The sequence below is a fragment of the Uloborus diversus genome, unplaced genomic scaffold (assembly GCF_026930045.1).
Source record: "Uloborus diversus isolate 005 unplaced genomic scaffold, Udiv.v.3.1 scaffold_11, whole genome shotgun sequence".
Taxonomy (NCBI): Eukaryota; Metazoa; Arthropoda; class Arachnida; order Araneae; family Uloboridae; genus Uloborus; species Uloborus diversus.
In genome coordinates this window covers 7,445,027-7,469,862 of record NW_026557765.1, presented here as the reverse complement: position 1 = coordinate 7,469,862, position 24,836 = coordinate 7,445,027, and the positions used below count along the sequence as shown (strand labels likewise).

Genomic DNA, 24,836 nt, shown 5'->3' with positions numbered 1-24,836 from the left:
GTATCTACAAAATATGTGGAATATAAGTTTAACTAATGTAGAATTTTAGCAGAATTAGAAGAAACCACTAAAATTCACATGAAAAACGTTGGCCGAAAATAAAGACTATTTTCATTTAATGAAATTAAACGCAAATGTGTTCATTTAATTACGTTACTGTGTCCCTTGAAAACACCCTTTAATTTTCTCGTAGAAAGACCAATACGCTATCAGATCGTTTCACTTTTTCAAAAATAAATAAATAAATAAATAAAATAAATAAATAAAATAAAGTTAAGAAACGGGACACTCGCATTTGTAATAAAATATTAATAAATATCCGAAAGATGTAACCTAACAAAGAATGCGTACTTTACTCCAACGTGCAATTCTAAACTACAGTGGACTCGCGCTACAACGCGATTCGATTTCCGCGAAATGGCTAAATAGCGAGATTTTCTCGAGTAACGAATTTTGGAGCTTGCGCGACTTCCTCACACCGCAACACGAAAATTTTCGAAAGGGAGGCGCACGGCATAAGTATCATCTTCTTTATTCAGTACTAAATATTACTTTCGTGAATGAACTTTCCCTTCAGCATCACTGAAGGTAAGAGTACCACGCACTGTACTAGCCGAAACATCGTTAAGTTTATTTACAAATCGCCACTCCGAGTTTTTTTTCTTCCGAATATGAAGTTCACGAAACATTATCTCACATAAGTGGGCTGTTTATCAAAAGTTTTAAAATGGAAAGAAAGATAGAAAGTTTCAGACAACCAAAAAAATATAAAGATTTTCGATATGTTTGAAAAACTAAAATGTGCGTCGAATATAATTACTGTACAGTACTATGGTAGTGCTGCATTTTATTACTGCTACATACAATACGTACCGTTCTGTTTCATTTAATGCTGTTCTTTCTATCCTAAACGTATTATTATTCAATAATACAGCTTTATTTTAAATACAGTAGAATTTCAGTTCTCTGTGTTTAACTTCGTCATAGGAAGTTAAGAAATGGGAAAAAAACAGATTGAAGGATGTTTTCAAATGTCAAAAATAATTGGCATGTTCATTTAAAAAATAGTATTGATACTTTTTTCTACAACATAAAGTTTCAACCTACGCGAGAAGTCTTAGAAAGCATCCCTCGCGTAAAGCTATGATTTCCTAAAAGCGAAGTCGCTAATCTTCGTCGTCGCTCCTTGCCGAGGGGAAAACTTGATTCTTTTGCACATGCGTGTCCGAGCTAAATCGACGTCGTGAATGGCCACGGCGGAATTAGTTGACTTTGATTTCAGCGTCACGGCGAGGAGCGACACCGAAGATCGGCGACTTTGCTGCTAGGAAACCAGGGCTTAAGTTGAGATTCGACTGCATATGCGGATGACATTGATACCGAATGATTTTTCTTCTACCTCTCAAAGTTTGCTTGAAACGGGAAAAAAAAATCCATGTTCATACATTTCTATAACACTGTAATATTTGTTGTTAGCCGGCCAAGGCAATATCATTCAATATCATCCTCTTCCGTAACATATACAGTAGCTTCCATATTAGAGCATATTGGCATAATAATCTTACTGACATCTAAAATGTTCATTCAAGGGACATTCTCTGCTGACAGAAAATACAAACGTGGTACTACTTGGAAATTATCGATTTTTCTTTTCTTTCTAAGCCATGCTCTACTCAAGGCGAACATTGAGGAAATGTGAAAATTTTTGATGCCAAACAAACTAATGGCGTCAAACAGATAGAACGTACGGTGTCAAAACATGTCTGATGTCAGGGCGTATTTTTCAGAGTCTTACGAATCTGATTGATGCAAGTTTTATTCGCATAAGACTTGCACAATCGCTACAAACTACTTTTTTTGTAGCGAACTACTCGCTACTCTACTTTTTTTTAAGAAGTGCGCTACTGCTACACTACAAACTACTAAACAATGTAGCTACTACAGTAGCGTCGCTACTTGTAGCGCGCTTCTTCCAACTACTGGGTTATGATGCGTTATGTTTTTTGTTATATAACAGTATGAAGCGAATAGGGATGAAGTCAATTTTACAGTGAATAAATAATTCGTACTTTTTCTATGATTTTTTTTTAGTGTCATGTATAGTAAATCGTTAAGATAAGCAATAAAGAAAATCCGAATGTCAGCAAAAAAAAAATCAAATGTTTTTATCCAGATTGCATATTATTACCACAGTGCTACTGTAACACTTAAAGAGTATTTCCCGTTCCCCAAACTTCATATGACAGTAGAATACAAGTGTCTGAAATACCAGCCCTCAGCATCATAACTTTGGTTGTTATGATTTTATTTGCCTTTGTTCACCTTCTAAAGTTTCATTGCAGCTTTTCGGCACTCATGATTGTATTTCCAATCATTTCTTCCTCTTATGATTTCTTTGCTTCTTTTGATACTACTACTTATATTTCTCTGAACTTTTTCTTTCTTCATCTTTCTCTATGTGTGTCTTTTTTTTTGGTCTGTCTAGTGTCTTTTTACTTCCTTTTTACGAAAAAGGAAGCATTGTATTCGCGAAAAAAATTTCACTCAAAAATTGGCCTTTATTTCCATTTTGCTCACCGCACAATGAATGTAGAGTTTTTTTTTTCGACTCGACTACACCTGGATAAGTTCCTAAGAACATATAGACGCGCGAAATATCCATTTTGACGATTCCCGAGTTAATTACAACGAGTTTTCTCGTGACGTCTGTATGTGCGTATGAATGTCGCATAACTCAAGAACGGTATGTCCTATAAATTTGAAATTTGGTACGTAGAGTCCTAGTGAGGTCTAGGTGTGCACCTCTTCTTTTGGTCGCATTCGGATGTTTCTAAAGGGATCTTTTGTCCCTTTTTGGGAGGAAATCATTGTTAATTTCGATGTAAACTCAAGTGGTGTCATAATTTGGCGAACATTTAGCAATATATCGCCAGTCTTTTTGTCGCCAAGTTTTGCCGCCAATATGGCGACAAAATTGGCGATATTTTTTTTTTTTTTTCGGTTTAAATTGGCCACTGTTGTGATATTTAGATAGTAAACTATTGAATCACATTAAAATTGCCAGTAATGGGGAAATTACATTAAATTGGAGTAAAAGTAAGTCATGTGATGCACACATCAGCTCGTTTGAGTTAATTTTTATGGTAAAGTTGTAAAGATGCCCATTATTTTTTTTTTTTTAAGAAGACAGTTTAGGAGTGCGTTATTACATAATTCACTTTCAGGTTTTAAAATAAAAATAATAATTTAATTACTATTTGATAATAATTAACAAATTATTTACAAACTGATATAGCAAAATAATAATTTTAAATCTTTACACCTTGTTTAACTTTTACAATATTAAATATTGTATTAAGGAGATGATATGCAAACTCTTGGCATGCTACAAGTTGTGTTCACAAGCGCCCTGTCATCTACCTAAGAGCTTATTTTCAAAAATAAAGAATTGTTAATTTAATTAAAAAAACATTGTCATAAATTTACTTTAAAGTTTATTTAATGGTAATTAATAATTAATTTTAGCTTATTTGTTAGCTCAAAATATGTTGTTGCGTGTTTTGAGTGATAAAGATACATCAGCATCTGCTACAACAAGCTGTCACCACAGGAACATAAGCTGACTCCTTGCTCTTAAAATTAGATCGAGAACTAGGACCAGTACCGCCGTTACTTTAAAATTTTTTAAGACTTTTTTCTTGACTTGATCCTAGTAAAACATACGATATTCACATGCGCTGCGTACTCACATGTTCCCTCTCTTCCTCTATGTTCAAAAGATAGAAAAGGGGATTTTTTTTCGCGTCTGGTAGTAGATTGGTTATGGGGCATTCCACGGTATTTTTGACATTATGTCGAGTCCGTAACGTGACCTTTTTTTGCCATAACTTTTTAATTTACCGTTTGATTTGCAAATTATTTTAATTTTAGCTGGTGCCTTGGTAGGAAAAGATCAAAATTAAATAATATGCTAATCAAACAGTAAATTAAAAAGTTATGGCAAAAAAGGTCACGTTACGGACTCTACATAAATGTCAAAAATACCTTGGAATGCACCTTATGCTTGTTAGTAGGGGAGTGGCTTTGATGGGAGATTACAAGAAGACATTGTGAGATCTGAAAGATTTTCTTATTCAACTAGTTTTGACTGCCATTCGGAAAATTTAAAGTCAGTCATGCAACACTCCATCTTTTTACTTCCTTTTACAAAAAAGGAAGTATTATATTCGCGGAAAAATTTTCACTCAAAAATCGGCCTTAATTTCCAATTTGCTCACCCCCGAATGAATGTTGTTTTTTTTTCCAACCCGACCACACGTGGATTTATGCCTAGGAACGTACAGACACCCGAAATATCCATTTTCACGATCCCCGAGTTAATTACAACGAGTTTTCTAGTGACACGTCTGTATTTATGTGCGTATGTGTGTATGTATGTCGCATAACTCAAGAACGGAATGTCCTAGAAAGTTGAAATTTGGTTCTTAGACTCCTAGTGGGGTCTAGTTGTGCACCACCCTTTTTGGTTGCATTCGGATGCTCCAAAGAGGGTCTTTTGCCCCTTTTTGGGGGAAAATCATTGTTAATTTCAATGTTAACTCAAGTGGTGTTATAATTTGGTGGACATTTGGCGATATATCGCCAGTCTCTTGGTCGCCAAGTTTTGTCGCCAACATGGCGAAAAATTTGACGATTTTTTTAATTTTTTTTAATTTTTTTTTTTTTAATTTGGTTTCAATATGGCCACTGTTGGTGATATTTAAAGAGTAAACTATTGAAACATATTAAAACTGCCAATAATGAGAAAATGACATTAAATTGGAGTAAAAGGAAGTCATGTGATGCACACATCAGCTCGTTTTTTTTAACCTTCTTAATGATGCCGAATGTATTTTCTCACCAAACCAGGAGAATTTGCCCGGCGTACTGAGTAACCAGTCATTTAAAATCTTATATTTTCTAGTGAGTAATTCAACAGATTTGAACCCGAGCTTCAGTAGCTTAATTTCTAAATGCTTTCTTTTAAGAGCATCTATCGATAGTTGGTAATTTTTCTTTTCTTCAAAAACTGCATTCATTTTTGTTTATAAAGAAATCTGCAATGAGATGCCAAATTCAACTAAGGGGCAAACTTAAAAAAAAGTAAATATCATCTGGTAAATGAAATTAATTTACTATCAAGGTTCATTCCAATTATTTCTGTGATAAATGATTTCTGTGATTTTTTATGTGTCGAAATATCCATTTTACAAATTGAAAATTCTCTTTTGTTAAAATTTAAATGTATAAATTGTATTAAGCAAACATTAAAAAGGGGTCACACAGGTATTCCTCGCGACTTTTCGTGTGCTGTTTAACACGAGAGTTGTACCGGAAAAATGTAGGTATTTGTGTATGCACGTGTTAACCATATGGAACGTTTATAAAGAACTAAAATAACAATATAACAGTTCTGTAGAGCAAGCAAGGAAATAATTTAAATAATTTCACCCCTCTAGGTGACCACTAACCGATGCGAAAAACCGTTTTATAGAGATTTTGTTTCCCAATATCGACAATTTTAACATGATTCAAAGGACAACTCTAAATATTGTCAATAGCGCCAAAGTGAAACCAGATTCGAAAAATATTTTTTTCGCCAAATTTATCGAAAACTTAGTGATATATCGCCAAGTTCGCAACACATTTTGGTGATCAAAAGCTTGGCGAAAAAAAGTTGAATTTGCATTGAATTAACACAGATTTTTCTCAAAAAGGTGTAAAAACCGCTTTTGGAACATCTGAATCCACCAAAATGTTAGGTGCTTAGCTCGACTCCACTCCGTGTATACGTGGGAAATTTCAACATTCTACAGCATACCGTTTTTGAGTTATGCTTGATGAGTACGCATATACATACCTACATACAGATGTCACGAGAAAACTCGTGGTAATCAACTGAGCGAATGTCAAAATGAAAAATTGAGGCTTCCATATGTTCTTATGTTCATTTGTACGTGCGGTTGGGCCAAGAAAAGTACTCAACATTCATTCAGAACTGAGCGAAATGAAAATTTTGTCCGATATTTGAGTAAAATTTATTTGTAATTAAAATACTTTCTTTACTTAAAAGGGAGTAACAGAAGGAATTGATAGTCTTCTTTTTTCGAGGAAAAAAATCATTTTTTTAAAGAGTAGCCAATTTTTTGCATTACCAACTCAAGTGGCGTCACCTTTAGCAGTGTTTCATATCCGTAAATGCTTCAAAATATGCGTTTTTTTTTAAACCAACTAAACTCTAAAATGGGGCAAAATACCATAAAAAACAATACAAAATGAAATAAATTTAGTGAAAGATAAGAACTTATCATGTTTGAATCGTGTTCTGAAAAATCCCCATATGTTAAACTCAAAGATATATATATATATATATATATATATATATATATATATATATATATATATATATATATATATATATATATATATATATATATATATATATATATATATATATATATATATATATAAAAGCCTAAACATACTTGGTCGCTGATTCCTAATCTACGAATTGTCTCAAAAGTAATTTTGAACTTTTTGCTAGAAAATCTCTATGACAAATAGCATTACGTTTATGAATAACTGCAGAGAAGAAAACGAAAAAAAAAAAAAAAAGAGAGATAATTTCATAAATGATTATGATGAACTCTTTCCTTCAAATCGATTATATCGACTGCAATGCAACCCAGATGAACATGCATTAAAGTTCTATCAGAAATAAAGTAGGCGCTCATATTTTGGATCGTTTCTCTTCGATCAAGTGCTGTCATAAATTCAATTTTCTCTAGAATGGTCGGAGCAACCTATAAATTTTAACTGTAGCGCAATCTGGTATATCAGTATGGTAAAGGGATTTATATACGCGGTATTTCTGAACTCTTGCACAATAATTTAAAGGGTGTAGTACATATATGGACAAACAGTATAATGGCGAAAATAAGGGTCTCAAACGTATTTTGAAGAAGATAGGCGCCATTCAAGTTTAGGGTCCAAAATTTCAAATGATCATAAAAAACGTAAAATTTGTTAGATTCGGTTGCCGTTTTCACTAAAATTAATCATTTTATCAGAATTTTCTCGAAGAAAAATTTTGAATATTTAGTTTAAAAAATATCAATAGAGGGCGCTTTAGACTTTGTTGTGACGAACAACTATTTATTATCGCTGATTTTGAATCTCATTAAATGTTTTCTAATGCTTGGACTTACATTATGAGCTCAAAGTCTGAATTGTTGGGAAGTAGCGAAAACTAAACTGTCTTTTAAGGTGGAAATACACTTTCTCACAAAAAATGTATGCATCAAGAATAATATGAGCTGTTACCGACAAACTCGGTAGCAGTGTAATTTAAAAACAGATGATTTGAATCTCCTCGCCAGTGACGAAAGGGAAAGCACGCTATGCGCATACAAAAGGCGCAGATAGGTACGATTGAAAGTATGAAAACTTGTGTCAAAGGGCACTTTAAACGAAAGTGTAGAATTGTATGGACTCTAGTGTGACTAGGAAGACTTTTTAGAGGTATACGAATAATTGTTGGACTTTTTAAAGGAACGTATAGCAAGTCTCAAAGAAGCAGGTTGGTTGTACGTGCGTATCTACCGCCACCTCGGTCGGAGCGATATGTAGGTTAGTGTGGGTAGTAGCTTAGTGTAGATAAAAATAAATGAATCACTCCATTGCGGTCGGTTAAGGCATTCTAGAAACAGAAATGTGCGCGAAGATCGCACATCATTCAAGCATCATCAAGGTTGCTGATATTTGTTCCATGCCGTTTAACATCTTCCAAAAAACTGATGGAATCAAGAAAAACAATCCTGAATAAACGAAAAACCGCTCGTATCTTGAACCGGCGTCCTTTGCGATGGATTGGATTTTCGCTGCACTTGAGTAACAGGGTTGTGACAGACAAGAGGCACCAATGACTCCTAATTTAGTCACAGTAGTCATAGGTAACCTATTTCACTCCATACCACTCCGTATTTTGTCTTGTATAGCTGCTACAGGACGCTATACAACTTACAGTTCTGTAACCTTTATTGTGTCATAACTTCTTAAAAAAAGTCTTTTGTTCTGAATTTGTAACCACTTCCTTATCTTGTCATAGGCGACATATATTTTAAGCATCGTGTAGGTCGCTCGTTTCCTTTTGGGTTAATGTATTTTTCCTGTCACAAAGTGTATTTCAACTTCTGAATACAGTTCAATTTGCGCAACTTAATCACGCCCAATGATTCTGATTTTGAGCTGAAAATTTAAAATGGAGTCCAAGCATTAGGAAAAACCTCATTGGATTCATAAATAGAGGTAAAAATAGTGGTTCGTTACTCCAAAGCCTAATGCGCCCTCTAACGGCATTTTTTAAAACTACATCTTTAAAGTTTATTTTTAAGAAAATACTGATAAAAATGATAATTTTAGCGAAAACAGCAAACGAATCGACGAATTTTTCCGTTTTTTTAATGATCATTTGAAATTTCGGACTCTAAACTTTAATGGCGCCTATCTCCTTTGAAAGACGTTTGGTACCCTTATTTTTGCCGTTATGTTTTTTTCCTTATATATACTATCACCTCTTAAAGATTTGCCCTCAAAACACCCCGTATCTGGATCAACGTCTTTTTATCACATTTATCTGGATTTCCCTTTGTTTTCTTTTTCTTCCTACCAGCTTTTTACTTTTCTTTTTTGCCTACTGCCCCTTAAAATTAAATAAAAAAGAAAAAAAAAATCTGGAAAGAAGACCTAATAGAGTAAATCGACTAGTGAAGGAACACCCCCAAGTGAAAGAATAGCTTGTGTGTTTTTTTTTAAATGATTCCAAAACATTTATGTTAGGCTAACTGTACCCTCACGGCTCTCCTCGAACTAAAGTTTTTTTTTTTTTTTTTTAAGCACTTTCACCGCATGTAAGTTTCCCTTCCCATCCCCAAAATTAAAGGAAAGATTCTGTTTCGTTAATGACTATGTGCACACATAATTTTACATACGCTACACGCATATTCCATGATGCTATTTAAAAAAAAGAGATAATGACGACAACTGTCCGTCAAAACTCTCTCTTCCAAAAAAAGGACTTAAGTTAAATGTGCTTTAAAATCATTCAAAAACCACCGTGGCTAAACGTGTATAGTTTAGTAATAAAATAAAATTTTGAGACTTACTAATACGTAAGGAATAACTAATTTAAAAAACAATGAATAAAAATATCATTAAGTTAAGATTTGTCATGTAAAATTATTAATATCTAATTTTAAAAAGAAAATCAATAAAAATAAACATAACATGTACGCAGGCTGAGGATTAAGCACTTCAAAGGACTCAGGATACATCCCGATGGCCATCCAAGCTATAGGAGCTGTCCTCACTGCAAGGACTTTGAGCTCTCTCCCAATCCTATTATTGACTGCTCTACCACACCGAAGCTCTTTTGAATCCAATCCGCTCCCCCACATCAACTCCTCTATTCCTCGGAAGTTATATATGGGTGGGGCTGTGTTTTGGATACTTTTGGATCAGTTCCACACTATTCCACTGGACAAGACAACAACAACATAACATTTATGCATGAAAAAGCTGACTATAATATTTTACTTGAACGGATGAATTTCGCTGACAACACAGCGTAGGATTTCATGACTCGTTATCTACCAATCTTAAAGGAAACACATTTGGATAAATGTCAGGCATTGAGCAAAGTGACCAAATAAGCAATCTGAATTTTTGAATCAAAATCAAGTGAAAATCTACCAACCAATTGTTTTTTTTTCTTATCTATTGTACGTTAGCTTTGTGGTAAAAGCTTGCTTATTTGGTTTACCTAATAAATAACGTCTAATTCTAATAATTACCTATTGTTAACATTAAATCCAAAACTAATTTCTGCAGATACTGCCGTTTACCCGCCCACGGCAGAATTGTTCGTGAATGTAGGTAGAGGAAATTGAAAGTTTTAAAGCTTAAATGGAAGATCCTTAAAGTATATAGAATGAAGCCTAAGTAGAAAAAAGAACATTTCATGAAATGTGGCTGCTTTATTTAAGCTAGCCGCACGTCATTAATTGAGAAATAAGGTTTTCGTGTATGAGATAATTTCCATCTTCAAACAAACTCAAACTTAGTACAAATGTGGTTCAAAGTCGTACCCTGAGACCTCGAGTAGTCCAATAAAACATCGTCGGAAGACACATTTTTCAATGGTTTGGACAGTACATGGAAGAGGAAAAAATACCACTTGTTTTGGTGAGTCCAGGGTTAAAATAAACTTACAAACACATGGTAAGCTTATTTTGAAAGATACTTTTAAAAGAAACCAATCAGTGATTTTCCGTCAAGATTTTAAGCCATCATGCAGAAAAAAAGGTACTCAACATGCACTGCTCATGCAAAGGTACTCACTGCAAAGTATATTCTTCGAATTTTCTTGCATAACAAGAATGTTGTTTACCCTTACAGTAGCTCAACGGAATCAACCTTAGAGACAAAGGCTTATGATAACCCTCATAAAATCTTAAAAGCTCAAAGAAGTTTTCCAAATAGAAACTAGTACAAAATTATCGTAAAGGATTTTCGACTCGTTACACAAACAAAAAGTAAAAGGTTTGTAGCTACGGTACTAAGCCTAATATGTTCGCGTTGATCAGATTTGAATATTTTATAGCTAACGATGGATTTCTATTTATGTGTATTTCTTCTAACAAAGGGTTTACACCTAAAAGCCAGGTTGAGTTATCATAAATTCGATTCAAACTAGAAAATCGCCCGTCAATGTATGACGAGTGAAAATTGCTTCTACATTTGAACGAAGCGATTACCTGTTTGGTGATATTTTGATAGTTGAAATTTTAACCCTAACTCCAGTGGATTAACCCTCAACTCCAGTAGATAGCGTTCATAGTTGATCCCCTTTTTGTTTATTCATTTTCCTGAAATGACAGTGTTACCACTATAACAGTTAAGATATCGGATCCAATTCAGTGTTGTCAAAATAAAACATTTCCCTGCATGTCAAGCATTATCAAAAAATATTATCAAATTATGTTGCCATAAAGCGAGTTTCATTGTTGATGACGTCAGGAGCGTTGTTCGGTCATTCGATATTATATATATGAGGATTATATTGTAAAATGCGAGTCCAAGTTATGTCTCATCCCTATTTATACAAATTATCTCAGTTAAATGTTTCAGAACTCCTAAGAAGGGTAGGATACATAATGTCTACTTGAAATTATGTAGCAATGCTGGGTAGTATTTCAGAACTCCTAAGGAGGGTAGGATACATAATGGCGACTCGAAATCATATAGCAATGTTGGGTTGTATTTCAGAACTTCTAAGAAGGGTAGGATACATAATGGCGGCTCGAAATCGTGTAGCAATGCTGGATAGGAAAATGCTTTCTCGCACTAAGAACTTTGAGATATCCCAGAAGTATTCCAGATTGATTGGAGTTCCATGCACCAAATATGAGGTTTGCAGTGTAGCTGATTGAAAAAGATTAAAGCACTTACTTGGATCCATGTACCTTTTGCCTTTTTACATGTATTATTAAAAAAAAAGTTTTTCACTAACGATCTCTTTCCTTTATGGTGCTCCGGTGTACATCTCCGCTTCAGGAAGCATTTTCGACTTCGCATTGCTACATGATTTCAAGTCGCCAGGATGCATCTTACTCCTCATAGGAGTTCTAAAACACGTAACTCTACTACTCCTCATAGGAGTTCTAAAACGTTTAACTGAGATATCCTGTATATGTACCATATATTTACATATGAAACATAAGATACACTTCAGATACAAATTGAAATAAAATTGAAAGAATAAACAAAAAGGGTACTGTATTCTCAGTGCAAACGTATTAAAAAAAAAAAAAAAAAAATTGCATTTTTAATTGAATTCTGAAATTTTGGATTCAAATTATGTTTTTCGCAAGCACGAATTGCGACAAGACCCTACTGATTGGACCTCATTCGCTTGTTTCTAGAAACGGTTCCTGTCCCTCCCTTTGGACGGTTACGTGTGCATAGTTGTGTATGGGTAGGCTTGTGTGTGTGCGTAGACCTGTGTGTATGCACGTTGGCGTGTGTATAAAGGCGCGTGTGTGGATGTGTGTAAGTGTGTATGAGCGTGCATGTGCGTAGGACATGGACGCCACCGACCAGGACCAAAGGAGTCGCGCCTGCAGAGGGCGGTGGGGTTGAAAAAGAAACCGGACTTCAAGGATGGTCAAATGAAAACAATTAGCAATCGTGATTGCTCGAAAAAAAAAAACCATACAAAAGCAAAGCAAAATACAAAATCAAAGAATCCAAAAACCTCACTAAAAAAGCGAAAACATGAAAAAACGTGAACAAGGAATTGATACATCATCAAAGAGAAGACCAATCCCTTATTTCACAATGCCATTTCCATTGAGCACGAGAGTAGCATGTTTTTGGGATCTTCGCTCGTTCTAAAGATAAATGGCCTTGCGAATTAAGGGATTGGTCTTCCCCCTGATGACGCATCAATCCCTTGTTCACGTTTTTCATTTTTTTATCTGTTTTGGTGTGGTTTTTGTAGTTTTGCATTTTCTGTTACTTGTTTTTTCTTGATTACCATATATTTATACATACATGGGTGATGGATCGGAAAATGAAGCTGCCTAGCGAAACACAAATTCTTCAACAACAAAGGTTATTAATTTAGATTAAAAGCAATTGTTATCACTTTCAGCAAGAGTATACTTCAATTTAGATTAAAGTAAAGCTATTTATTAAAACACGCACTGCAAACTTTCTCTAAAGACTCTCCTGGAAGTTATTGCGGCGACAGTTCATTAATCTAGTACAAAGGGGAGTGTTTGCTGCAGGGTTGTATGAATGCTATCTTCTAACAATATATCATTGGAAGATCGTTGGTGAAATTAGAGCAAGTGTGCTGTGACACTGTTATTCTGAATCAGAAACTGAACAAAAAAAAAAATGTGGTTTTTATGAAGGATTTATGTTGCCTTTCACAAATCATTAAGGATTCTACTTGGTGAGTCTCTGGATTTAATGGTGTTTTAGAGAGAGATTGGATAAATGAAATAAGTTATTGAGATAAGTGGAGAAATGCGGATCAGGGGAAGGATTATTAATATGAAATGGTGTTAATTATTTATCTTTATGCTTAGATAGACCTAGAGCAAAGTCACTAGTTGCGTATTGGGAAATAATTTTTAATCGATATACACTTAATTTCAGTATTTCCTAGTTAGTAACCCCGAACGTTTCATAAACGTTTTTAAATGGTTGAAAGAACGTTCACAATGGTTTTTGAAACGAAGTGTGCTGCTTGAGAAGACTAGTTCATCTTTGCGTACGATAATGGTGACTAGTGCATGTTAAATAAGTTGTGTTCACGCATCAGTAACTTTACTCTCTGTTTTGTCTGAATGCACAAAGGGTAAATAATGTGTAGTGTCCCACTAAACTGGTAAACCACATTTGAGGCAGTGAGAAGCAAAGGGATTAAAAAGGAACATTTTCAGTTTTGAGTAAAACGCGTATAAAGATTACGTCCTAGGTAGGCTTTCATTAATTTTTTAATTGATCAGCAGCTCCTACCAGGGCTACTACTTGCCCCAAGACAGAGGAGGTGTTCCTCTACCATTTGTACTGGTTCTCTCCAAATTTTTAATTTTGCCACTTGCACCGCTTTGCTTTTCACTACCTCATTTGTTGTAGGCATGGGTGGTATTAGTTTGTGACGAATACTAGCTTTTGATGGCATTGTTTGGACATGACAGGATTAATATCATGCGTAACATAGAGGGGAAAAACATTGAATGAAAGGTAGGCAAAGATTACTTTAAATGTTTTTCTACTTTTGTTTCGTGGCATAAAATTACATCGTCTTGTCTAATACAGTTAATCCTGCTTAGTTATAAAACCTCGTGCGCGCATTTAGTAACTCAACATATATGCTGTAATCCGTGTGAAATATAACCAGAATGGAATGTGGGCAAAGTGAAAAGGTGAAATATTTCCCCACTTTGCAAAGTCACTTATCTAGCAATATATCAACTATGTCCTGAAACACTTATTTATTTTTTTGCCTGTAGTAAACTAACTCTATAAATAACGAAGATTAATAGTACAATTAAATTTTAAAATTTGTTATACATAGAAGTAATATTTTGCAGTTTTATCAAAAAAAGTTGTAATAAAATGATAAAGTTCTGCAATAACTGAGGCCTACTAACGGTCCTATGAAGAACCTACGAAGTATTAATTTCGCTAATATTAGGCATGAACGTGCAATTGTTGATTTTGTTTACTTATTCAATCACTTACTTATTCATTCGTTACTTATTCATGTGTTCAATGAATTATAATTTTACATTCTTCCACTTATTAATTCACTTATTTGTTCCTTCGTTTGCTTATTTTCTAATTCATGCAATATTTTATCAACTTATTAGGTTTTGTCAAACATTAATTTAATAATTTATGTATTCGTTTTGTCGTTTCATTATTTATTCAACTGTTCATTTGTTTGATTAAAAACATAAGTTTCACAGAAAATATTTCAAAAAGCTATTTTTGACTATTTAAAATTGTTTTTTTTTTAAATTTTTTTTTATTTTTGAAGGTCTACTTTTACTGCAATTTAGGAAAATACTTCCATTCAAATTTATACAAAATACATTGTTCTTTCCTTATGTGCCGTGATTTTCAAAACAAATTTCCATTTTATTCACTCTGAAAAAGGCAAGTTATCCTAAGTATTTTAGTTTGCATCAAACTCCCCTACTAAATAAAGATTTTTTTTTAATTTAACGCAAATGTAGTACCTTAAAGGTAATTAAATATCTCCAATTTCATAATTTCAGCTGAAAAGTATTTGGAGAACAGTTATAAGAAGTTCTTCTACCATGATTGCAAATTGCTAAGATTGAGAAGTTTGTTGATATTAACATTGAGTCTTATATCGGCAAAACAGGAATTGGCTAAGGATGCATGACATACGACTTTAATTAAAGTTTTCAAGATATTCGTTCATTTTGAGCAAAAAAGTTTGGTTCCCACTTTCAAGTTTACCAATCAATCGTTTTCCTTTTTAAAGACAGTTCGGCTGTAAAAAGAATCCTTTCAAACACTTTTCAGTTAATGTTGAACTTTCGTTTAGTTGCGAAAAACAACAGTACACGCCATTTTTGCATTTTCATAAAGATTTTCAATTTATCTGTCGTGAGAAGGTAACTGGAAGTATCTGCGGAAATGAGTTTTTGAAATGTTTTAAAATTAAAAAGTAAGTACCATTGATAATCAAAAATTTAAAAAAGATAAACAATAAAGAAATGCTCACTGGTAAATCGTGTTTCCTTTTTGCAAAAAAAAAAAAAAAAAAAAAAAAACTCGCAGTATAAATTCCCGGAGTTCGTAAATTAAATCTGACATTTCAATAAGATTTTTTTTTTTTTTTTTTGCTAGCTGAATTTACGAACAGAAAAATAGTTTTGCCACTTTACACCCTTTTATCTTTGGGGAAAAAATTGAGCGGCTAACATTTGTTCGCCTTTTCAGCGTTATTTTTTTTTCTTTTAAAATTTGTTTTTCGGTTAAATATTATTTTCCGTAAATGCTAGTGCTTTTTTTTTCTACATGATATCAAAACTCTTCCATAACATAACTTATAGTAAAAATAATATAAATATTTTTTTTTTAAATTAGAGGATACTGGGTACACTTGATACAGGGTTAAGTTGATTAAAAAAAAATTTCCTCGAATGTGTATGCAACTCAGATGAGGAATTAAAGGACTTAAGCTGGTTCAACATACTTATGTTTAGCTCCCGTTTGTTTGTTTCTTCACATTAGTTTTTTTTTTCTTTCCGTCTGTATTTTTTGTTTTACTTTATTGCCCATTGAAAAACTTCAATAGCATTTTTCTCAATATAGTTATGCTCTTAACTCATAATTCCTGTATATATGCTTAGTCAGTAATAAAAAATATGAAGTTTAAAATATCTTTTTAGCTTCATATTTTGTTACAAATGTTGACTTTTTATTTTAAATGTTGAAAATAAGTTGAATCAATTATTTTTTTCAAAAACGTACTAGTGTTGCCATAAGTGTATGAAAAATGTATTTTTAAGTTTCTTTAAAAAGCCTGAAAATTATGAATGAAGTTTTTTTACAATTTCTGGTATGATAAACTGATAAACTATGAATAATACATATTTCGCCTTTTTTTTTTTGCATGGTATGAAAATTGACATTGTACAGAATGCTTGGTTCCTGAATTACATGGAATGCTGATTTTCCCGCATTGCCATTTGCGTATAATAATACTAAATACGTTGTCGGGCGTTGCAAGGTCTACCTCGGAGTAAAATTTGAGTGAAGTGGGTCATGTTAAACAATCAGGCGTAAGAAAAAGAAAAGTATTGAGTAGAATTTACCGTCAGAGTGTAGAAAAGATCAATTTTATGACTTAAAATTAAAATTAAATCACTTTGATTTTTGTTTTCAGTCATTGCCATCAATAGGCGCAACATTCCGTTTCATAGATATTTTGGCGGATTCCGCCCCCCCTCCCCGACGTAAACTGTGTATTTGTATAACGATAACTCATAAGCAAAACTAGCACAGAACATAAAATAGGTTAAAAATTAGCTGCCTCGAGCAAAGCATTTCTGCTGGATTGTCCTAATTTAAAAACCCGATATTTTTAAGGCAAGTTTTCAAAGCAAAAGTTAAAAAAACCACGTTAACAAGTGTTTATTTATTTTTCTCTGATCGCGGTGAAAAATAAATTAAAATGATGCACGTTTATAAAAAAAAAAACACATTATGGTTCAGAATCTTGAAAATAGTTCAGATTGTATGTTTTTGTCAGTGGCGGCTCGTCACTATGGGCCGGGTGGGCCGGGCCCACCCGACAAAATAGTGCATAATTAAATTATATTTAAGAATGTCTTTTGTGTATCAGTTTTAAATAAAATCAGGGCATGAAACTAATTTTAAATTTCTAGCACTCTGCTAATCGCTAATATAAGAAAAAAGTGTTCCTTTTCTATCAAATAGCGACAGCGCTTTAAGAATGATTTTTTAGGCCATTTTAACGGCGGCCCACAACTTAACCAACTGCGAGCATAAATCAAAGTAACGAAAGCGGCAAGCGACATCACCCCGAACGATGCGTATGGGCCGGCTCCCTTCCTGCCCCCTCGAAAAATATCTTCATCCAATAACAATAGTAGAAGCAATGGGAGGAAAGTGTCTCGTCTCGCGTCGCTTATACAAGGTTTTAGCGAGGCGATGGGCAGAATTTTCGGAGCCCACCCCACGGGGAAAGGGAAAAGTTCTCTCATCGCTTTCTCTTTCTCTCTCTCTTTTGATTTAATCCATTTTTTCCTTTTCTTAATTCTTAAACGGCCGTTACTATGAGGTACTGGGGTTTACAATATTTTGGGTTCCAACTCATTTCTTTGCATGGGATGTCCATTTCAATTTGTTTATTTTTCTTTATTGAACTTAGAGCGCAATCTCGAAATTTCTGAATGGACATTTTATTTTCGAAAAGGCGTTTGCCATTTTTTAAGTTTCAGTTTGAATTTAGGTTCAGTTGGTTTTCAGTGTCGTGCTAATATAATAAGAGTTAAGATTTTATATTTTTTGATTTAAAAGCTGTACCAAAAATAATCTTCATTGGGTGAGATTTTTTAAATTATCTTATAAGCAATGATAATTGGTTAAAGTAATAAGTCTTAATCGCATATTCAGTAAATTACCGCCCATTAGCCAGGGCTAAAGCAGAAATAAATTAAATACACCGCCAGCTCAGTCATTTCCAGCCGAGGACTGCAGTTTCGTGCTACCAGTATTAGCTACCAGTTTGTTACGCACTCTTGGCTTCCTCAAGAGGTTTTCCATCTCCAGCTCAGACACTTTCCTATGCCGGGCTGATGAGTGCTAATTAGCACAAAACTGCAGTCATCGGCGGGAAATGATTGAGCTGGTGGTGTATTTCATGTAAGTCTTGATCGTGTTGGCCTTATTGTCATGCCTTTCCTACGCTAGAGTATTCTAACGCTGAGCAAACCTAAATTATTACACAATAAAAATTTAAAGGAATTTAAATTTCTTATAAAAAGAATATATTGATAATTAAGTAAACTGTGTTTCTAGAAAAATTAGTTACCAGTTTCGTAATTTGATATATATGAGGAGGTGAGAAGCAAAGGGATGTAAGTGGCAAAATTAAAAATTTGGAGATAACCAGTACAAATGGTAGGTGAACCTCTCCTCTGTCTTGGGGCAAGAGATGGTGCAAGTAGTCCTGGTGGGTGCTGCTCTACAGCATGATTTAGAAAAAAAAAAATTCTACGAAAGACTACCTAGGAAGTTATCTTTAAACGCGTTTCACTCAAAACTTGAAAATGTCCACTTACATCCCTTTGCTTCTCACTACCTCATATAATAACGAAGCATGTTAAAGTAAAAGTTAATGCTGCTGCATGATCCCAATCACAATTTAATTTTTGCTATTCTGTATGGGAAATAGGAGTGGGGAGGGGGTCTTATTGGCCTTCATTGCCTTATTATTTGGCACGCCCACCTTAGTTCTCTTCATTTTATCTGTTTTCCTTTTTCTCGTGAAAACTTTATACAATCGTCAGAGGCAACCCGACCTTTTGGGAGGAGAGTGGTTGAGTTCTCTATTCACAAAATAAAACTCCGAACTTTACCGAATGATATAAATAAAGCATGCACACATACTAAAACATTATTAGAAGATACATTAGGTCTGACAAGCTATTTATGGACTCTAAATTTGCCAAATAAAGAAACTTTTGGGAGGCCACAATGACCTCCATCAGGGCGCCCCTGATAGCAGCGAGCCCACCCTCCAAATTAAGCCACGAGCCGCCACTGGTTTTTGTACTTTTGGATCAAAATTAAACTTTGGAAGAAATAATCCGTTTTCCGCACGACGATCTTTCCGACCGATCTTTGTATACATTAAAGTAATTCGTATTATAAAAAAAAAAAAAAAAAAAAAAAAAAAAAAAAAAAAACAGAATAAAACATTTTTTTTTGGAAAAACGCCACAAGGTAAGTTTTTTTGTTTCTGTTTCACCAAAAGCAAAGAATTTTTGAAATTAGCTTTACTTATGAAATTTAATGGTGTGATCATGAAGTTATGGCGCTGTTACAAAAAACACCTTCGTCAAAAAAAGTAAAGTCAACTCTCAATAATTTGAGTCCTAAGGGATCCGCTAAAACCTTCGAGTAATCTGTAGTTCGAGTTATCGGAAGTTCTTTTCCCAGCCTTTTCAAGCAAATTTTTATTTTATTTTTCAGGAATAGTGCTTAATGGATAAAATTATAGTTAAGACACTTATAGTTAGGATAAACTAATGATTTTTACTAATCTAAAAATATCTTTACAGAGAATATGTTTTATAAAGATGCTTCGAAAAAGGAGTTATTTTTGACTGCTTACTTTTTTTTATCGTATCTAAAAATGTAATTAAGTCTGCATGTAATAGAGCTATTTTCTCTTAATTAAAATTAGCCGGCGATAAAATTGTAGGTCGTTAACAACATCCAAAAGTAGCCCAATCGGCTACTTCTCACGTAATCTTGCAACATTGTGTGCATTAAGGAGAACTATTGCCAATAAAGTATTCCCCTCACACAAGCTGATAAGCAAAGTAATGTGTTAAAGGGGGATAAAACTTTTTTTTCTCGTTTTGGCAGCATTTTTATGCATAAAATGAAAACAAAACTCTCGCAATAACTTTGACTTAAAAGGAGTGCACTCGATATATAGATATAACCTAATGAAAACGCTAAATTATTTCGAGATCGTTTGAAAACTTCGGCTTAAAAGAAATTTCAAGCTATAAGGCTTTGAGTTATCGAGAGTCGACTGTATATGACATATATATAATTTATACAGCTCAAACTTATTCTAAACTAGTGGCACCCGCACGGCTTTGCCCGTAATAGAAAAATTAAAAGGTCTTTTGGTTCGCCTGTATATTTACAAATAATGTATGGTAAATTTTTCTCGCCAATTGGCATGTGCCCATGTTACGGTTCCACGTTATGAGAATTTCGTATCTCGCCAATTGGCATGTGCCCATGTTACGGTTCCACGTTACGATAATTTCGTAATTTATGATAGTTTTTTTCTTAAAATTGAAATAGAAAAAGAACCACATCGAATTTTCGAAAAATCGCTTCGAGGTGCACACCCCATGCTACAAATTATTTTTGCCAAATTTCATGAAAAACGGCCAAACGGTCTATTCGCTATACGCGTCACAGACATCCTACAGACATCCTCCGGACAGAGAGAGACTTTCAGCTTTATTATTAATAAAGATAGGCAAAAAATACTTTAAAATTTTGCTTTCATTCTTACCTGACAAATTAAAGCTTTTGCAGTTAAAGTTTTTTACTAAGTAAACTCATAACTTTGCATTACTTCAGTTTTTTTTCTTTTTTTTTTCAGATTTTTGTTTATGCTAAATGTTATTCAAAATGAACACTATGCGCATCACATTTTTTTTTCAAAAGAACCCATAATACATGAAGCAATCATAGACAGCAAGTATGTAATAACGGACCGGTTTATGGTAACGATGACGAGGTGAGTTTTGAAAATCTTGGCAACTCAATCATTGTAAAAGGTCAGTTAAAAAATGAAAAATCCTACAGATATATGAATAAGACCATAACAAGATATTAAAAGTTATATTAAATTTTAATACCATCACCTCTTCCCCTCCCAAATCCATTAAGTAGTATTAAATATTTTTTTAAAAGGAAAATGAAATTCACTTTATTTTTTCACAAGATAGCCAATGGAATAAAAAATAATGATGTGAATCGTGTTAACCAATTACGAAGCGAATCGAATGCATAACATTCAACCAATTAGAGCCAGTTTAATAAGTAATCTAGAATGACAGCAAATGTATTATCAAGAAAAAAAAAATAAATTCCAAGGAAGAACGTCTGGTACATGCTTTTACTTGTACAAATCGTACACTTGTCAGTATGCCTTTTGCTTTAAAGAAATATATACTAAGGACATTTCGCAATGGGGAAAATAATAATAATAAAAATAAATAAAAAAATTAAAATAAGTAAATACATTAATAAGTTATGTTTTTTTTATTGGTTAAATATGCATATAATTTACGTTATTCACCATGGTAACCCGGATTAATGGATTTAGTTTAGTATTTTTATTAGTCTTTCCTTATGCGCTGAACCTTTAAAACCATTCAATGCTCTACATTTTCTCATTCAGTGTGTAATACTCCACAATTGTTTTAAAAATTACTTTGAAACGTTTAAAAAAGTGATACGGCGTATTGCAAAAATTGATATAAGATTAGAAGTTTTTACTAATAGGGTCAGTCTTTGGGATTTTTCGCAAAACGCAATCACGGGCTCATAAAATTCCCACGATTATATGAAAGATTCTTTAAGAAAAATGTTGCAATTGCTAATTAATTTTATTAGTGATTAAGTTAGAAAATATGGAAATATATACAAATTGATCCATCAGTAATTCTACCTTTGCAACGATTTCTTTAAAAAAGGGTATAAAAAAGTCTGCAACAAATAATGCAAAAGTTTTGGTACAATTAAGCAATTGGTACAAAGAAACTGACATCCAAGGCAAGAGCGTGGTAGATTTTCTTTTTCTTGTTTTTGTTTATTCTTAACTGGTGGCACCCGCACGGCCTTGCCCGTAGTAGAAAATTAAAAAGTCATTCAGTTCGTCTGCATATTTACAAATAATGGATGATGCATTTCTCGTCAATCGGCTTGCCATGTTACGGTTCCACGTTACGATACTTTCGTAATTTACTCGTCCATTTTATGATAATTTTGCTCGGTAAAATGTTCTTTAAAATAGGAATAGAAAAAGAACAAAATCGAATTTTCGAAAAGTCGCTCCAAGGTGCACACCCCCATGCTACAAACTAATTCTGTGCCAAATTTCATGAAACTCGGCCGATTGGCCTGGGCGCTATGCGTGTCACAGAGATCCTTTCGGACAGAGAGAAATCCTTACAGACAGAGAGAGATCCGGTCAGAGAGATATCCAGACAGAGAGACTTTCAGCTTTATTATTAGTAACTAGTGGCACCCGCACGGCTTCGCCCGTAATAGAAAAATTAAAGGTCTTTTGGTTCGCTTGTATATTTACAAATAATGTATGGAGAATTTTCTCGCCAATTGGCTTGTACCGACGTTACAGTTCCACGTTATGATAATTTCGTATCTCGCCAATTGGCTTGTGCCCATGTTACGGTTCCACGTTATGATAATTTCGTAATTTATGATAGTTTTTTTTCTTAAAATTGGAATAAAAAAAGAACCACATCGAATTTTCGAAAAATCGCTTCGAGGTGCACACCCCCATGCTACATACTAACTTTGTGCTAAATTTCATGAAAATCGGCAGAACGGTCTAGGCGCTATGCGCGTCACAGACATCCTACAGACATCCAGACATCCTCCGGACAGAGAGACTTTCTGCTTTATTATTAGTAACTAGTGATACCCGCACGGCTTTGCCCGTAATAGAAAAATCAAAAGGTCTTTTGGTTCGCCTGTATATTTACAAATAATGTATGGTGAATTTTGTCGCCAGATGGCTTGTACCCATATAATGGTTCCACGTTATGATAATTTCGTATCTCGCCAATTGGCTTGTGCCCATGTTACGGTTCCACGTTACGATAATTTCGCAATTTACTCGTCCGTCTTATGATATTTTTTTTCTTAAAATTGGAATAGAAAAAGAACCACATCGAATTTTCAAAAAATCGCTTCGAGGTGCACACCCCCATGCTACATACTAACTTTGTGCCAAATTTCATGAAAATCGGCCGAACGGTTTAGGCGCTATGCGCGTCACAGACATCCTACAGACATCCAGACATCCTCCGGACAGAGAGACTTTCAGCTTTATTATTAGTAAAGAAGATACGCAATCGTTTTATTTAGTCACATCTTGTCATGAAATAAAACTCAGTTCTAGACTGCTTGGGATAACATTTTATTCTAGTTTTAAAAATTATGTTTTTCGTCAATAGATTGTACAAATTTATCGTTTTCATCAAAAAAGTCCAAAAACTCCTAAGAACTAAAGATCTCATTTGAAAATTCAAGGTTCTGGCATTTCTGCCACTAACGGCTTTACTATTGTATGTTGAGCGCTTTTACTCTGGTGAAAAGACTGCCTTTAAATAGCTGTTTGTATACGATCGGTAAATTGATATCCGTTGATCCATAAAAGCCCACGTTGCTTTTATGGATCGTGTCAGATAGATTATTTACAGAAACTTATAGAAAATAATATTTGAACCATTGGTAAGAATAAAACAAAATGAACAATTGGTTTTATTTCATCTCTCTCTATATAAAATATCTATATTTAATTATCTAGTGGATAAACACGTCATTTACTCGTTTTTTTTTTTTTTTTTGAATTGTATAGAAGAAAGCTGCTAATTCAACTAAGAAATACACTTTTAAAACTGTGTTTTTAATAACAGCTGTCATTTATTTGGCGTGTCCTCTAATCAGTCTACCCGTTTTTAAATTTAATTTCATTAAAAAACTAGCAAGTAAAATATAAGGTTCACTTTTTTTTAATCATTAGTTTATCAACAATAGTTTACCCAAAAAGCTGTAAAAACATTAAATGTGTTTGATTTTGATGATGTTCTAACAAATCTTGAAAAAGTATTTTAAAATATATTTTGTATTCTCTTTTTAATGTCAGATAACGTTAACCAAGGAAACGTCATACTTTATGTCATGCCTGTTCAAATATAAATAAATTTAATAATATATAGAGGATTTTAACAGGTAGCACAGACACAACAAGGTGTGAAAAACAAAGAGGACATTAAAAAAAACGATAGTTAAAATTTTATAGTTATAACTATAAAATTGTTTGTGTTGTCACGGGGGTACAAACATTCGTTTTTCTAATAATGATATTCCTAAACAATCAATAAGCAGAAAAATAATTAAAGCATTTAAACTCTTAAGTAAAATTATAAACTTTTACCAGATATTAAAACAGCAAATACTTACAGTTCGCTGAACTCCTGCTATATGAAGCGTCAGTAACTCTATCACATGTCACCGGCAGAAATTCGCGTTTATCCGCCTCCTTCGGATCTTTGGCGGTAACTGGAAGGGATCAAATCAACATCCTCTGCTCTTGAGCTTCTTTTTGCGCTTGCGCAAGGGAGATAACTCTGTTCGGTGGCATCCGATAACTGGCTAGGAAGTACGGATCTATTGTGCGTTAGATTTTTGTCAAAGAAATGACGATCACGGAGACATTTTTCGGGAAAAAAAGAAAAATAATGGTGAAAATAATCTATATGGTACATTGAATTCGTTTTTGTATTTAATATTTGATATCAGATTCAATACAGTATTTCATTCTTTATTTTGAGATTTTGGTAGAAGAAATGAGTGTAAAAGAAATAACTTTTTACCGAAAGAAAAAATAACAAAAACAAAGAACAAAATGTCAATGTTCGATTTGGTACTCTTAGTGTTTTTTAATTTTAGTGAACTAATAAAAAAAGGATATGTGACACGTATTTGTTTAAAATATAAAACAAATTATTACAAGAATTACTAAAAAATACACAGTATTATTCTGGATCGGGACTACGCCTTTATTTTCATTATATGTTAATGATGCTGACACGCTTCACAGTACATCCCAATGATATCACTGTGTACTGCTTGGTATTAATACTTCGGCAAGT

At 33.6% G+C, this 24,836-nt stretch overlaps 1 protein-coding gene across 1 annotated transcript in view; it reads right to left on the bottom strand.

The window, feature by feature from the left end:
* Positions 1-24,220, bottom strand: part of LOC129232140 (probable G-protein coupled receptor AH9.1) — an 81,360-nt gene extending 57,140 nt beyond the window's left edge. The window contains exon 1 of the mRNA XM_054866381.1: positions 24,145-24,220. The gene's annotated coding sequence lies outside the window, so the exon portion shown is untranslated. The remainder of the gene's footprint in view (positions 1-24,144) is intronic.
* Between the last annotated feature and the right edge of the window lie 616 nt (positions 24,221-24,836).